This window comes from Amphiura filiformis, chromosome 4 (genome assembly GCF_039555335.1).
Source record: "Amphiura filiformis chromosome 4, Afil_fr2py, whole genome shotgun sequence".
In the NCBI taxonomy this organism is placed as follows: Eukaryota; Metazoa; Echinodermata; class Ophiuroidea; order Amphilepidida; family Amphiuridae; genus Amphiura; species Amphiura filiformis.
This window is the reverse complement of record NC_092631.1, coordinates 25374834-25388520: the sequence shown is the minus strand read 5'-3', so window position 1 is coordinate 25388520 and position 13687 is coordinate 25374834. Positions and strand designations below refer to the sequence as shown.

Sequence of the window (13687 nt, the reverse complement as noted above, 5' to 3'; positions counted from 1 at the left end):
ACTCACACCATTCAGTATATTGACTTTTTAAGCTGATTTATGAAGAAAATATTTATGTATTTTTGATGACAGTCAGGTCGGCTATTTGTTTTGGCCATTGATTGAGTCCATGAAAAACGATATACTGCCCTCTCTCTCTCATTATTATGTTTTTTTAATTTTCGCCCCTTTTCGACCCCTTTTCTCACATTTTGAAATTGCAATCGATCGGTCACATTTTTCAGGCCTTCATTTTTGAACATTGCTGGAGCTCTGTTAATCACTCTCCTGAGTTTAGTAAGGTGCTCAACAAGGAGCTCAATCTTTAAATTATCTGTATAAAAACATCTAGGGATTCAAGTAGTGAGGAGCTCAGTAAATCATACTCCTTGAATGTTCTTAAGGAGAGCTGTAGGAGGTCTGGTGCAATCGAGCTCCTCAAAAATGAAGGTCTGATTTTTGGTCAAAAAATTCTATTTTTTTCCTCTTGTTGAGCAGACGTTTGATTCAGAATGATAGGTGATGTAGTAAGTGACTAGAGTTGGGCGACTATCACTTTTTTCCTAGTCGACTAGTCGGCAGCAAATAGTCACGACTACGACTATAGTCGCGACTATCTGTGGTTAGAATTGAAAAAAAAAATCGGGTGAAAGTTTGGTGCAAATTTACAATAAAAAGTCAACAAGACCAATCTAATGATGATTTATAGACTTTATGATTATTGTTTGTATAGTGTTACTATTGGTAAGACAATGACTAATGTTTTTATCACATTTTCACAGTTTATATGTAAGTATTTGGTTGGTTTTAGTGCAGATATCTGGTGCTTTTAACATGATTTTGTAACATTTAAATATAGTTCCATTTGACGACTTTTGGTTTTCAATAGTCGTAGTCGCGACTACCAGTAATAGTCGCGACTAACGACTATTGGCGACTTAGTCGCCCAACTCTATAAGTGACATAGCAATATACATTTTGTACAGTATGTCAGGCAACAGCCTCACAGTTAGCAAATTGTGCGAAATCTTGGCATACAGTCATGTATCAAAGGTTGCTCATGCATAATATTCTGGTGACCTCGATAGTCATAAAAAATATTAGTACTTCTGCCTTTAAACCACTATCAAAATCAGTCAAAATGTGAAATTATTCATTGTGCTATAAAAATCAGTCAAAAATATGTGAAATTATTCATAGTACAGTATGGTAATTCATCAATATCAAAGTGTGTACACTAAAGTTAATAATTCACCACTGAAAGCTTATCATATCTTGAGTTTGGCCATAATCAAACATATCACAAGAAGCTTGCAACTAAAAACATTATTGTTTAAAATTAGCTTTTTAAAGTAAAAATAATAAAAGCAACCAAAATGCTTTCTTAAAGTTGGACATCCACTGTCAGTACTGTACATAATATGCATATTGATTCAAATTTCCGTTTGCTACACCTTTGCATTCCCACCATAGATGCAAGAGTTTAAGAGACAAAATAGGAAGTTTGAAATCAATATTTCATAATGTCAATAATATTATGCTTCTCACACTACTAAGCCTCTGTGTATAGACATGGGGGCAATGACACAACACACCTTATAACACGTACATGAAGACATCAGACTTCCTGCAAAAAATCTATGCGAGGCAGAAATGCCAGGAGATTTTTGGCAAATAAAACATGAGAATAAGATGCAGAATCACACTGCTATGCAAGCTAAGGGACAGCGCAGTCTTTAACCAAAGAACACTTTAATTAAAACTTTATTAACAGTCCCACAATATTGCAAAACACACTCGCTCACACATACCCCTACTTGTATTCACCCATAACAACGGACACTTGGATTTTACACCGGCAACCAAAGACATGAAAACCCCGGGAGGGTCACTCCCATTGTGGCCTGTACACCATCCGTGATAATCAACTTTTGAAAAGCACCCTAAACAAGGATTTAACCCTTGGCTAAAACAATACCCTAAACAGGTGTTTTCACACCCTAAACAGGATTTTATTCCTTGCATCAAATTTCATACCCTAAATTTCATTTCCGCATATTAGCAATTGCAATTTTGCTACCCTTTTTTCCAATATTTCATGTTTTTGACACCCTAAACGCGTTTCGCGCGTATCGTGCTTACCAACGAAAAACTACCCTTTTTACGCGTTTTCATTATCGCGGATGGTGTTCAGGCCACAATGGGAGTGCCCCCCCCCCCGGATGAAAACCAAAAGAAGAAGAAGAATCATCTTTTATACAGAAGTCTGACAATTTTATATACACTGTAATTGTCACATCACACACAGTCATAGATGCACACCTCCCCCCCCACCCCCAACACACACATTATTTACTGAGTATCTTCCACAAAACCAGGAGTATTTTTTTTTAAAGCTGCGAAAGGATACAAATTTATCATCAAAGCAACCATTTTTATTCTCATAAGTTAGGCACCGGAGTTTTGCGCGGTTCGCGCAAAAGCGCACATTTTCGCGCATTTGGGTGTCCATAGCGCATTGTGGGTTCCATCGAGAATGTTCACGATTTTGACCCATCGATAAGCTTAAAGTTAAAACTTACGATTTTATGCCCCAAATCGGCAGCATTTACAAGAAAATTCACGCAATATTGGTGCTAACTTCACTTATGTACATCAAAATACAAATAACGATCATTAAACCAAGCATAATGTGGGGAAATTTACCCTTGCTTTCGACATTTCGATCGACGATTTGTGATGGTCGCCATCTTTATTTTTTTTTTTTTTTTCCAGAAACTGGAAATGAACCCGGAAATGAACCGGAAGTCGGTCGTAATTGATTGACATACCATCGTTTTACCGATGTTTTTTCGTGTTTTGCATTGATAACAGGGGATCACACAATTTAGCGCATTTTGACCTATTTTTTGGCGCATTTTCGCACATTTTGAAAAGTGGCCAGCGCATTTTGCTGTTTTAAATCGCGCAAAACTCCGGTGCCTATCATAAGTCCTCATTCAGTAAGTAAATTCAGGGTCAGAATGTTTGTTGAGAATCCAAGAATCGATTCTCCCAATGATTCTCGTAATGATTCTCGTAAACAGATTTGCGTGAATCCTATTTAATTCTTGCAAACTTTTGCAGTTTACACAGAAGTTGATTTGCAAGAATCAAACGAATCCCGCAAATTTATTCTGCAAGAATCAAGATTGATTCTCACACTGCAAAACAAAATTCAGACCCTGAAATTGAATCATCTAAAATCGAGTTGGTTCCAGATATTTGTTTTTTCAATCAATACTTGTACAAGTTTGTACAATGTACAATATTTATGTGTTATTATTTGTTTTTATACATGTGTAGTTTGTTTGTTTGTTTGTTTGTTCGCCTGTCTGGTACTCACCTGTCCGTTGTCTTGCTGGATGAAGGGTACAGCATGGTTTGCTGTTCATCCATATCCACACATACTTTGGTTCCCAAATCTATCTCTGTGAAAGAAATTTAACAAACAGTTGGCCAATATTAGACACATTTTCAAACAAAAACTACAGTAGTAATTTCAACATTCTTGTGCAAGGTAAAAAATTTTTAATCAATTTAATTCTGCAAAAAAAAATATTGTACATTAAAAACAATTTCATCCAATTCATCATGTTCATATGTAATGTGATTGTATTTCACTGAATGTTTACAAACACAGTAAAAACATTGATCAACTAAATGTATTCTTCATTCTTTGGATAAATTGATTTGATTATAAAACATGATCGGTCAATGACTTAAGGGGTACTACACACCGGGCCCTGCCCAATTTTGTGCCTATTTTTGCATTTTTCTCAAAATTTATAGCGCATTGGTGAAGATACAATGTATGTATACATATTATAGGGGCAAGGACTACAACTACTGCACTGGAAATTTTTATTTCAGCACAGACAACAGTTGTGGAGTTACAGCGAAAAATGAGGGAAAACCAATATTTGATTAATAAATCAATAATTACTTGCCTTGAGTTGCTGAATTTCCAGTGCAGTAGTTGTGGTCTTTGCCCCTATTTACATATCTTACCTGTCACCAATGCGCTATAACTTTTGAGAAAAATGCAAAAATAGGCACAAAATAGGCCAGGGGTGTAGTACCCCCTTAAGGGCACATGTGAAATGATCTGATCTGGGATTAGACTGTCCATGATCTGATCCACTGAGGGTGAGATGGCTGAGCGGTTAAGGTGATGCGCTGTTGGCTGGGAGAATATGATCAGCAAAGTTTCGAGCCTTGGGCTTTGCCTTCTAAGGTGAGAAGTATCTTCCTCTCCCAAAATGCTATTTCGGAAATTCTACAATTGTATTGTTACTTTACAGAATGAAATCTTATTTTTTATAAAACTGTTGGTCCTATACAGGAAGAGCCAAACCCTCAGCGTTGAAATAGGGCGGTCAGCCGCCATTGGCCTGTAACTTTTGGCCTGGCGGTAACTTTTCTGACTGGCATCTAGGTGCCGACCCGGCTGGCCGGTAACTTTTTAAGGTCAAGCCCGGCTGGCCTGTAACTTTTTGAGGCATATTTCGAACACTGCAAACCCTGTGTACGCTAAGTGTCAGAGATATTCAATAAGAGAAGGGGGACCATCCCCAACATTCCCCGGGTCTGATATCTGTAATCAATCCCAGGTTAATATTATTTTGGCTATAAAATGAACACATTTTGTTCCTTGTTTCTAAAGTACCGGTACTGATGGATATTGTAAAACATGTATTTTTACAATATTAATAATTGCAAATTTGCAAAAATTCATTTTCATTCCAAAATTTCAGGTGAGATCTGTTAAAAGCTAGATTATAGTTTAGCTTTCAGTCTCTTAAGTTTACATGTTCAGGAAGTAGCAAGCCTAAATTATATGCCACCAATTCAGCTCTGCCATGGTTCACTGGTACTTGACTGGCATGCAGTATTGTTGTATTACCAATAAGCAGTCAAAGGGAACTAAACCATCTGTGTATGGTGTCGAATTAGAGGATTAAGTGACCTGCTACATTTTGCTTCAAATTAATTATTGTGATAATATTTTCAAAGCACATGTGGCTTTTCAATTGTTTTATTTAGATGGACAATAAGGTATTACTTGGATGTTTGTACATGTATGAGCACTACAAATGACCACAGATTCTCAACAATGACCAAGTTTTTAGTTTGACAGCAAAAATTGAACTTAAGCATATAAACCCATGCAATATCGTCTATCTGTCTATCTGTCTATCTGTGTGTCTGTCCGCCTATTTTCTCGGAGACTAGGGGTCGCACGTTCCTCAAACTTGTTGGGTGGGTGCATGTTGACCCCATACAGATCAAGTTTGTATTGGTTAGTGGGTCAAGGTCACCCAAGGTCATCCAGGGGTCAAATTAGTAAATACTGTTTTTCTCAGAGACAGGGGTGTACGTTCCTCAAACTTGACGGGTGGGTGCGTCTTGACCGGGACAGAACAAGTTTGTATTGGTTAGTGGGTCAAGGTCACCAGAGGTCATCTAGGGGTCAAATTAGTAAAACTGTCATATGGGCATGCAACTTGGTGGGTAGGTGCATCTTGACCTAAGACGGAACAAGTTTGTATTGGTTAGTGGGTCAAGGTCACCCAGGGGTCATTTGAGGTCAAATTAGTAAAAACTGTTTTCCGCCTATTTTCTCGCAGACTAGGGGTCGCACGTTCCTCAAACTTAGTGGGTGGGTGCATCTGGACCTCAGACAGAGCAAGTTTGCTTCGGTTAGTGGACCAAGATCACCCGAGGTCATTCAGGGGTCATCTGAGGTCAAATTAGTCAAAACTGTCGTATGGGCATGAAACTTGGTGGATACAGTCAACTTTTAGAGTCAAATTTTTGGACAGTCATTTTGGGGTCATCCGGGGTCACCCAGGGGTCATCTGAGGTCAAAATAGTAAAAAATATCATATGGGCATGAAACTTGGTGGGTACAGTCAACTTTTAAAGTCAAATTTTTGGACGGTCATTTTGGGTCATCCAAGGTCAAATTACTAAAAACTGTTGTGACGTGGTGGGTACAGTCAACATTTAGAGCCAAATTGTGGAATGTCATTTCGAGGTCACAAGGGGTCATCTGAGGTCAAATTAGAAAAAACTGTCCTATGGGCATAAAACTTGGTGGGTACAGTCACCATCAGCCTGGTAATCGCGACAGCCGAGAACCGCCAAATACGGGTAACCGCCTAGTTATTAATAATAGTTTACCCAGGGATACAATATTTACCAAGCACGTGCATGTACAGTATGTGTTATTTGATTAATTTAGTATATATGGTTTAAAATTTTACAATGAATAAATAAATCCTTGTTCTATTTGAATTAAACACCTACTCTTGATCCATTGGCAATGGCGTGATATCAAATTCAGCAGTTGTGTCATGCAAATGGCCATTTTATGACATGGACATTTGCATATCGCTGTGTTTCATTATTATATTTTGTTGAATCCAAGTGTGTAAAAATATTGGATCCAAAACATAATAATGATAAAATTGGATGCTTTACACCCAATATTTATTGGTTTCGCTATGAGTTTTAAAATATTGGACTTGACTACGTCTGGTCCAATATTTTAAAACTCATAGCGAGACCAATAAATATGGGCTCAATCGATCCAATTTTATATCACAATTCAATATATTCAAACATTTTTACAAATACATTGAAAAAGTACATGTACTCATGACTTCAGATTTCGCCATCTAAACCGATGGCTTGCATCACTTAGTGACTTGGTCCACTGCTTTTTGTTATCAAGCTGTCAGCACAGATAGCGAATGCTAAGGGACCATTCACAAACACTTGAGGGGGGCCTGATGCAAAAAAATTTCATCACATTTTTTTCAGCCCCCCCCCTTTCAGATCTCAAAAATTTTGATGGAACATTTGAGTAGTTTACATGTATGTTGCTATGAATATTACAGAGCTATGTATGAGTATTAAACTAACAGAAAAATATTGGGAGCGATTGACGAATAGGGTGCAACTCTACTAGTCTTATTACAAGACTGCCCTACCCCAACCCTAAACCCTAACCCTAAACTCCGTAAACGAGGACTGGACTCAAGTCTAGCAAGTTGCACCCTATTCGGTAATTGTACCAAATATTGTGATAAGGCCAAAAAAAAACATGTTTCTTTCCTGTAGCAGGTCTAAATTAAAGGCCCATTCAGTGATTTGCTCATCCAGACGATCGTAAAAATCATCAAAATTCAGATTTTAATACCTTTGTAATTGGCATAGATGTGCTAACATAGCCTGCTAGTGGTTCGGTCGAAAGCCGTGTATTTTAGACAAAATAAAGCATTTACATGAATCTGGACTTTTGATACTGACAGTACAAAAAGTCCGACTCGAGATCGAAGAAGCTTTGCAACACGCGTTATGTATTGTTTCTACTACTTATTACATCAGTAGCTACTATTTTAAACAAAATACACAATTTTAACTGTTTTTCATATTTGAATTGGCCGTTAGTTTGCCTCGGTGACCTTTAATTGCTTATTTTGTTTTCTACTACAAAAAATTAAGCGTCTGTTTTAAATCAATTTAGACTCTACTTCCCCGTGTTAGAAACAGTGGACTAGGAACTTTTCCCAGTCGATTGGTGGAAAAGACTGTACGAAAATCTCGATTTTCTCGAGTTGATCTGAGTTGAAGTAGAAAACCTTTCTATAACTTCTGTTTTTTGACTTATTTGTCGATGTATTCAGGGAAAAGTGGTTTCATGAAATTCGCTAGACTTATTCTTTGTTTCTAAGCAACTCTGACAAATTTCCATTTTTTTTAATGTTCCTGTGAAATCACTGAAAGGGCCTTTAAGTCAAATGCGAAATGCTGTATTTTTTTTTTAATCCATGCCTTGAAATGAATAAAAAAACTTTTTAATGCAAATTGGAATGAGCATTTACAGTGGGTTTCTCCGACACCCACAAAATATTTATATTTCTTCATAATTCAAGAATAATTTTCTGATCCCCTTTCTACCTACAAATTGAAAAAGGTATTTTTAAAAATGTGTGATGTTTTCTCCAGTAGTTTTTCACTACACTCATTTGTGTAATGTGTAAATGTTTTCTCCAGTAGTGTTTTATATTATTTTTTGTGATTTTCTGGGTTTTTTGTTTTCTCCCTTTTAAGTAAAAAAATAATCAAATGCGCTAAATATGCTGTCAAAAACGAAATGCGCATGCGCTACAGGAAACAAACTTGTTGTTTTTTTGGCCTATGCAGCAATTCTTTTTATTTTGAGAGGCGTGTTTTGAATTAAGGGCATGCTCAATCTTACTTCATGCTACAGTACAACTTCTGTTTAAAACTGCATATAGTATGTTGTTTACATGCAATCCTGTTTATCTTGTTGTACACTCTATAGCCTTGTGGCATGAGTGGGCACTGGGTTGAGATGTTGTATTAGCATAGTTATATCAGATATACATGTACCAGCAGTCATGGCAGTAGCTAGCATTGGCAGATAACAGATTTCCTTGGTATTAGGATTTCATATTATCAGCATATTAAATTTTGATGGAAAAATACCCTAAAACCTTGGATTCCCCCTGATATTTGATACAGTACCATGGTATCACAAATCGGCATCATACAGCGGCTCAGATAGGGTACAGAGCCATCTAAACTAAAGACTCATTTGTTCACCTTATAAGAATAATTTGTTGTTTTCCTCTTTTCTTTTTGTGTATCTATGTTTACACCCATGACACACACACACAGGTGACTGTAGGAACCCATGGATTCGATCCATGTATGCTATGTTCATGTTCTTTGTAATAGCGCTAATAACTTTATAAGTGCTGATATTATTATTATTATTATTAATTATTATTACAGGCATGCATTCATGACAGGGGGACCCCACCCCAATTCCACCAACCCCATGCATGACAAGTTGTATGCTTTCAATGCTATACGTAGGACATGACCAGGGACAGGCGATTTGCGCGGAAAAAAATAGCAAATTGCGCGGAACTATTTTTTTCAGTGCAAATCATGTATACCTAAATTGCGCGGAATTGCGCGGAAAGAAAGTTCCGCGCAAATCGCCTGTCCCTGGACATGACATGTTGTTCAGTTCAGTATTTGTTGTGGACACAAAATGAATGATGGAGGATTGGTATTCAACCCCCCATTTGTCCCCTTGCTTGCCTAGCTTCGTTGCCATATTTCCCCCAGCCCCCTCCATCACTGCGAAAGTCTGATTACACCACTAGACGATGAGACCCCTGATGTTCACAGTCATCATGTTCATGGTTATACACTTGATATTTTGATAATCAGTCATGATATGACACAGTGATAGACATTTGGTCAAGCTATTTCACTAGTAAAATTTCAAAGACGTGTCTGCACTCTGCATGCATGTTCAATGTCACACACAAAATCACGTCATGTTTTACATTATTTAACCTGGCAAAACTCACGTATACAAGTCATATGTGAGTCTGTGAGTGCATCATGCATTTATACAACGTTAACATCAGCGGCTGGCATCATTTACTTACCACGCCTGTTCATAGGCCGTACACGAACAGCGACCTTCACTTTGGATTTCGTACTCGCCATCCTGTTGCCTCAAAAAGCGATCTCGAACGAAAGTTACAAGTGTAACAAATTAGTATATATCTCCGTTAAAATCCCTGGTTGAATTGGTAGAATGTCATCTTCACAAAAACACAAAAATCCAAGGGTCTAAAATGACATCAACCATGTAATGTTTTGTATTGTCCTGTGTTACTCGCGCCACAATCATCAGCAGAGCTCGGATCATGTGTGTGTGTACAAAAATCACGAGTTTTTGTTGTGGTAAAACAGACTAGAAACAAGCACTGATGCTTTATTTCCCTAAAGAGATAGAAAACTTACATGATTTGCTCCATATATTTAGGTTATCATTTAGCACACTTGCAGATAGGTGTTTATTGATATTCATGGCAAATAATTCTTTTATACTCCAAAATGAAAGAAAAAATTAGTAGTATTTTTGATCCGATTTATTAGAAATGTTTTTCGTAACTTTACTTTTTTGTAGAGGGCGTTAATTGATTGATTCTTGAACTGCCAACGGGCAGTGATCACGACAGGTGTTTTTACCAGGGACACGAATAAAGTTGTAAAATGTGATTGATTGATTGATTGATTGATTGATTGATTGATTGATTGATTGATTGATTGGTTGATTGGTTGGTTGATTGATTGGTTGATTGGTTGATTGATTGATATGTTGATCAACCAATCGGTATAAATCATTCGATCGATCAATCAATTAATTGATATGTTGATTGCTTGACAATGTTGACTGATTGATTATATTGTTTGATCGACCGATTGATTTATTTGGATTGATTAGTTGATCAATCGATCGGTCAATAAGCTCACTGATTGATTGATTGATTTGATTGTTTGTCATACTGCAGTTACTGTCCGTTTTCCTATACACAATACACAGTGCTCTTACCATTGACGCGTGACCTCTACAAATAGCGTACGTTGGAAGTATGGGGATTTGCCTAGTTAACGTCGCTGTGTGAAAAATAACTGCGGCCAATATTAAAGGAGTATTTCGTGATCCTAGCATCCTCTTTTTATGACATTTTTCAGTACATATCCACGAAAAAAGCATATTCCCAAAATTTCAGTTGATTCCGATTTTGCGTTTGCGAGTTATCATGGTTATGCATGATTATGTGTATTACACTGCTCCATAGACAATACGTTGTAATTTCGTTCTGGTGCACCAGAACGAAATTCAAATTTCGCGATATCTTTGCTAAACGAATTAATCTGCAAGAAATATTTTGTACATAAACATTATGTAGCCAGCGTATTCCAGTGATATAAAAATCTCAACTTTTTTTTTTTTTTTTGGGGGGATGAGGCTGTGGATCACGAAATGCCCCTTTAAATGTACTCTTCTAAAATTCTAGAAAATATAGTTTTGTAACATGTCCTAAATTTTTAGCTAATTTAGATGTTTGGAAATATTCGTACTTTGGTGTTTTAGTGTATGTTATAGGTAATAGTACATTGCCTAGTTAAGCGGCCAATATTAAAAGTACTCTTCTAAAATTCTAGAAAATATAGTTTTGTAACATGTCCTAAATTTTTAGCTAATTTAGATGTTTAGAAATATGCGTACTTTGGTGTTTTAGGAAGGATATGTAAACGACAGATAACACCAAAAAATATGAAGAAATTATTTCCAAACCATGTTAAGTCAACAATCATTATGTTGCTCATTTTCAAGAATGCTGGTTAACAAAAAGCAGACCATTGTCTCATTTCGTGAACAAAGGTCTACAGTTTCCTTGCGTTTCCTTTATAATCGGTTACCCAACTGAAGCTATAATACCAGCTCATTGCGATACCGCACATATAAAGCAGACACATGTGCACAACCAGAGAAGATCTGATTTAATCAGTTGAGCTGTTTTCAATTTTTGGTTTAATAGCTTTTAATGGGGTTTAAGTCCTGCAAAGTTCATGGTGAATTCTACTGTAGACATGACTGCATCATGTGTGGTTGCTTGAACTAAGAGATGGACTCTAGGCCGGGTTCTAGGCGGTATTGCAAGCTTGCCTGTCATTGATTTAAGAAATTTTATGACCACCCCCACCACCACCACCGATACACCTTACCCCCTAGACAGGCTAAAATTGTATTGAAATCAGTCTTATCTGGTGACTCCCTACCAGGCGCTTAGCAGAGGGGGACAGGGTTGGCCCCGAGGGTTCATGGGCCGCCCGAGCACTAAGGCGAAAATTAAATAAGGGCTGATAATGGAGAGCAGGGTCGGATTTTTATACCATTGGGCCAAAATTGCCCTATGCATCTTTCTTTTAACCCCAATAACAGCATGTTTTTTTGTCAAAATAGCTCATAGGGCATTCAAATACCAAAATTTATGTTGATCTGGGGCCAAAGTAGTCTGAAATTGAATTGAACAAAATATATTAGTCCCCCTTTAGTTAAACCAAAACTTGGCCACTGACTTGAGTGCACATGCCTTCCTCGGCACGTGAGTTCGGGGCCTCCAAATTTTGGCCTGGCCCAGGGCCCATAAGGTAGGCTAACCGCCCTGGTTAAAAGGGCCCGTACTGTTCCTTGTCCATGGGCCCCTGATGCTCTTGCTACGCCCTTGCTCCCTATACATTTGCAGCTAAACCACCTTCCCCTTCATCACTGCACATATATGTACAAGTGAGTCATCACAACCCGATGATGGCAAACCCGGGGATCCAAATTAACAAAATTAACTTCACGGGCCCCTACAGGCCACTAAGGTGTCTTTTCTTTGCTTTTATGGGCCCATTAATGTATGTTTTCTCTACTTACGGGCCCTATACCCCGGGCCCGGGGGTAACGCGCGCATCCCCCTGCCCTCTTGCATGGCGGTGGCACTGCCCCTGTGCGTCTCGCACGCCCGATGGCCGCTTCCCGGCCATATTTTTACGTTTTTATTCATATATTTTCCAAAATGTCCCAACTTCTAAGTCCCCCTGCGTATGGATAAATATATGGCCACATGCATTTTAGCTCTTGCATTGGACCCTGGCACTTCATGTTCAATTGGGCCGTCATTTCACAAATATTTGGCTTTTTCAAACTAAAATTTTACATTAGCGCTGCTATCTTTTGAAGATAGATTTGGAGGGCGCTATGAATGCATATCAGCACAATAACCCATAAGTAACCAAAGAGAATCAAGAAATAAGCAATAACCAAGAAAGAACCAAGAGAGAAACAAGAAATAACCCAGAGAGAACAAGAAATAAATCAAGAAATAATCAAGATTAAAAACTAGCCAAAAGAGAAACAAGAAAGAACCAAGAGAGAAGCAAGATATAACCAAGAGAGAACCACTTGAAGAGAGAACCAAGAAATTACCAAGACTAAAATAAAACCAAGAAATAACCGTGAGAGAACCAAGAGAGAACCCATAGAATTCTGAAAAACCAAGACTAAAAAAGAAATAACCAAGAGAGAGTACTGAGAAAAAAAAAAGAGAGAACCAAGAGAGAACCAAGAAAGACCAAAAAAGAACCAAGTAATAACCAAGAAAGGACCACGGAACAAGAGAGCACCAAGAAATAATCAAGAGAGAATCAAGAAAATCCAAAAGAGAACCAAGAAATTACCAAAAGATGACCAAGAAATAATCAACAGAGAACCACGAAAAAAAACCCAAGAGAGGACCATGAAATAACCAAGAGAGAACCTAGAGAGGACTCAGAGAGAACCAAGAAATAATCAAGAAATAACCAAGTGGAACCAGGAAATAACAAAGAGAGAACTAAGAAATAACCAAGAGAGAACCCAGAGAGACCCAAGAGAGAACTAAAAAATAACCAAGTGGGAAACAAGAGAGAGCTATCAGAACCAAGAGAGAAATCTGTCTTTCAAAATAAGAAACTATATAATACAAAATTAATGCAAATTTATATGCATGGATTATGAACTGAACTTCGTGCCCGGGACTTCGTGACAAGGGTCATGCCCCGGGGGTGGGGGACTGGAAGTTGGAAGTGACGAGACGGTGTGCGGACAGCAGTTCGGAACTAGGGGTCTTTCGGTGAGAGCCTATAAAGATAGAGACCGAAAAATGGGGCTCTTTGAGAAGGACCAAAAAAGGGAGTCTTTCCGTGAGACGGGGAAAAATTTTGATTCAAAATA

The 13687-nt window shown here is 37.8% G+C and overlaps 1 long non-coding RNA gene across 1 annotated transcript; it reads right to left on the bottom strand.

The window, feature by feature from the left end:
* Window positions 1-3363: 3363 nt before the first annotated feature.
* Window positions 3364-9798, bottom strand: LOC140150730 (uncharacterized). The gene is made up of 2 exons (XR_011858838.1): window positions 9519-9798; window positions 3364-3449 (listed from the first exon to the last, which is right to left on the bottom strand). It is a non-coding gene; the product is annotated as an uncharacterized lncRNA (long non-coding RNA).
* Window positions 9799-13687: the final 3889 nt, after the last annotated feature.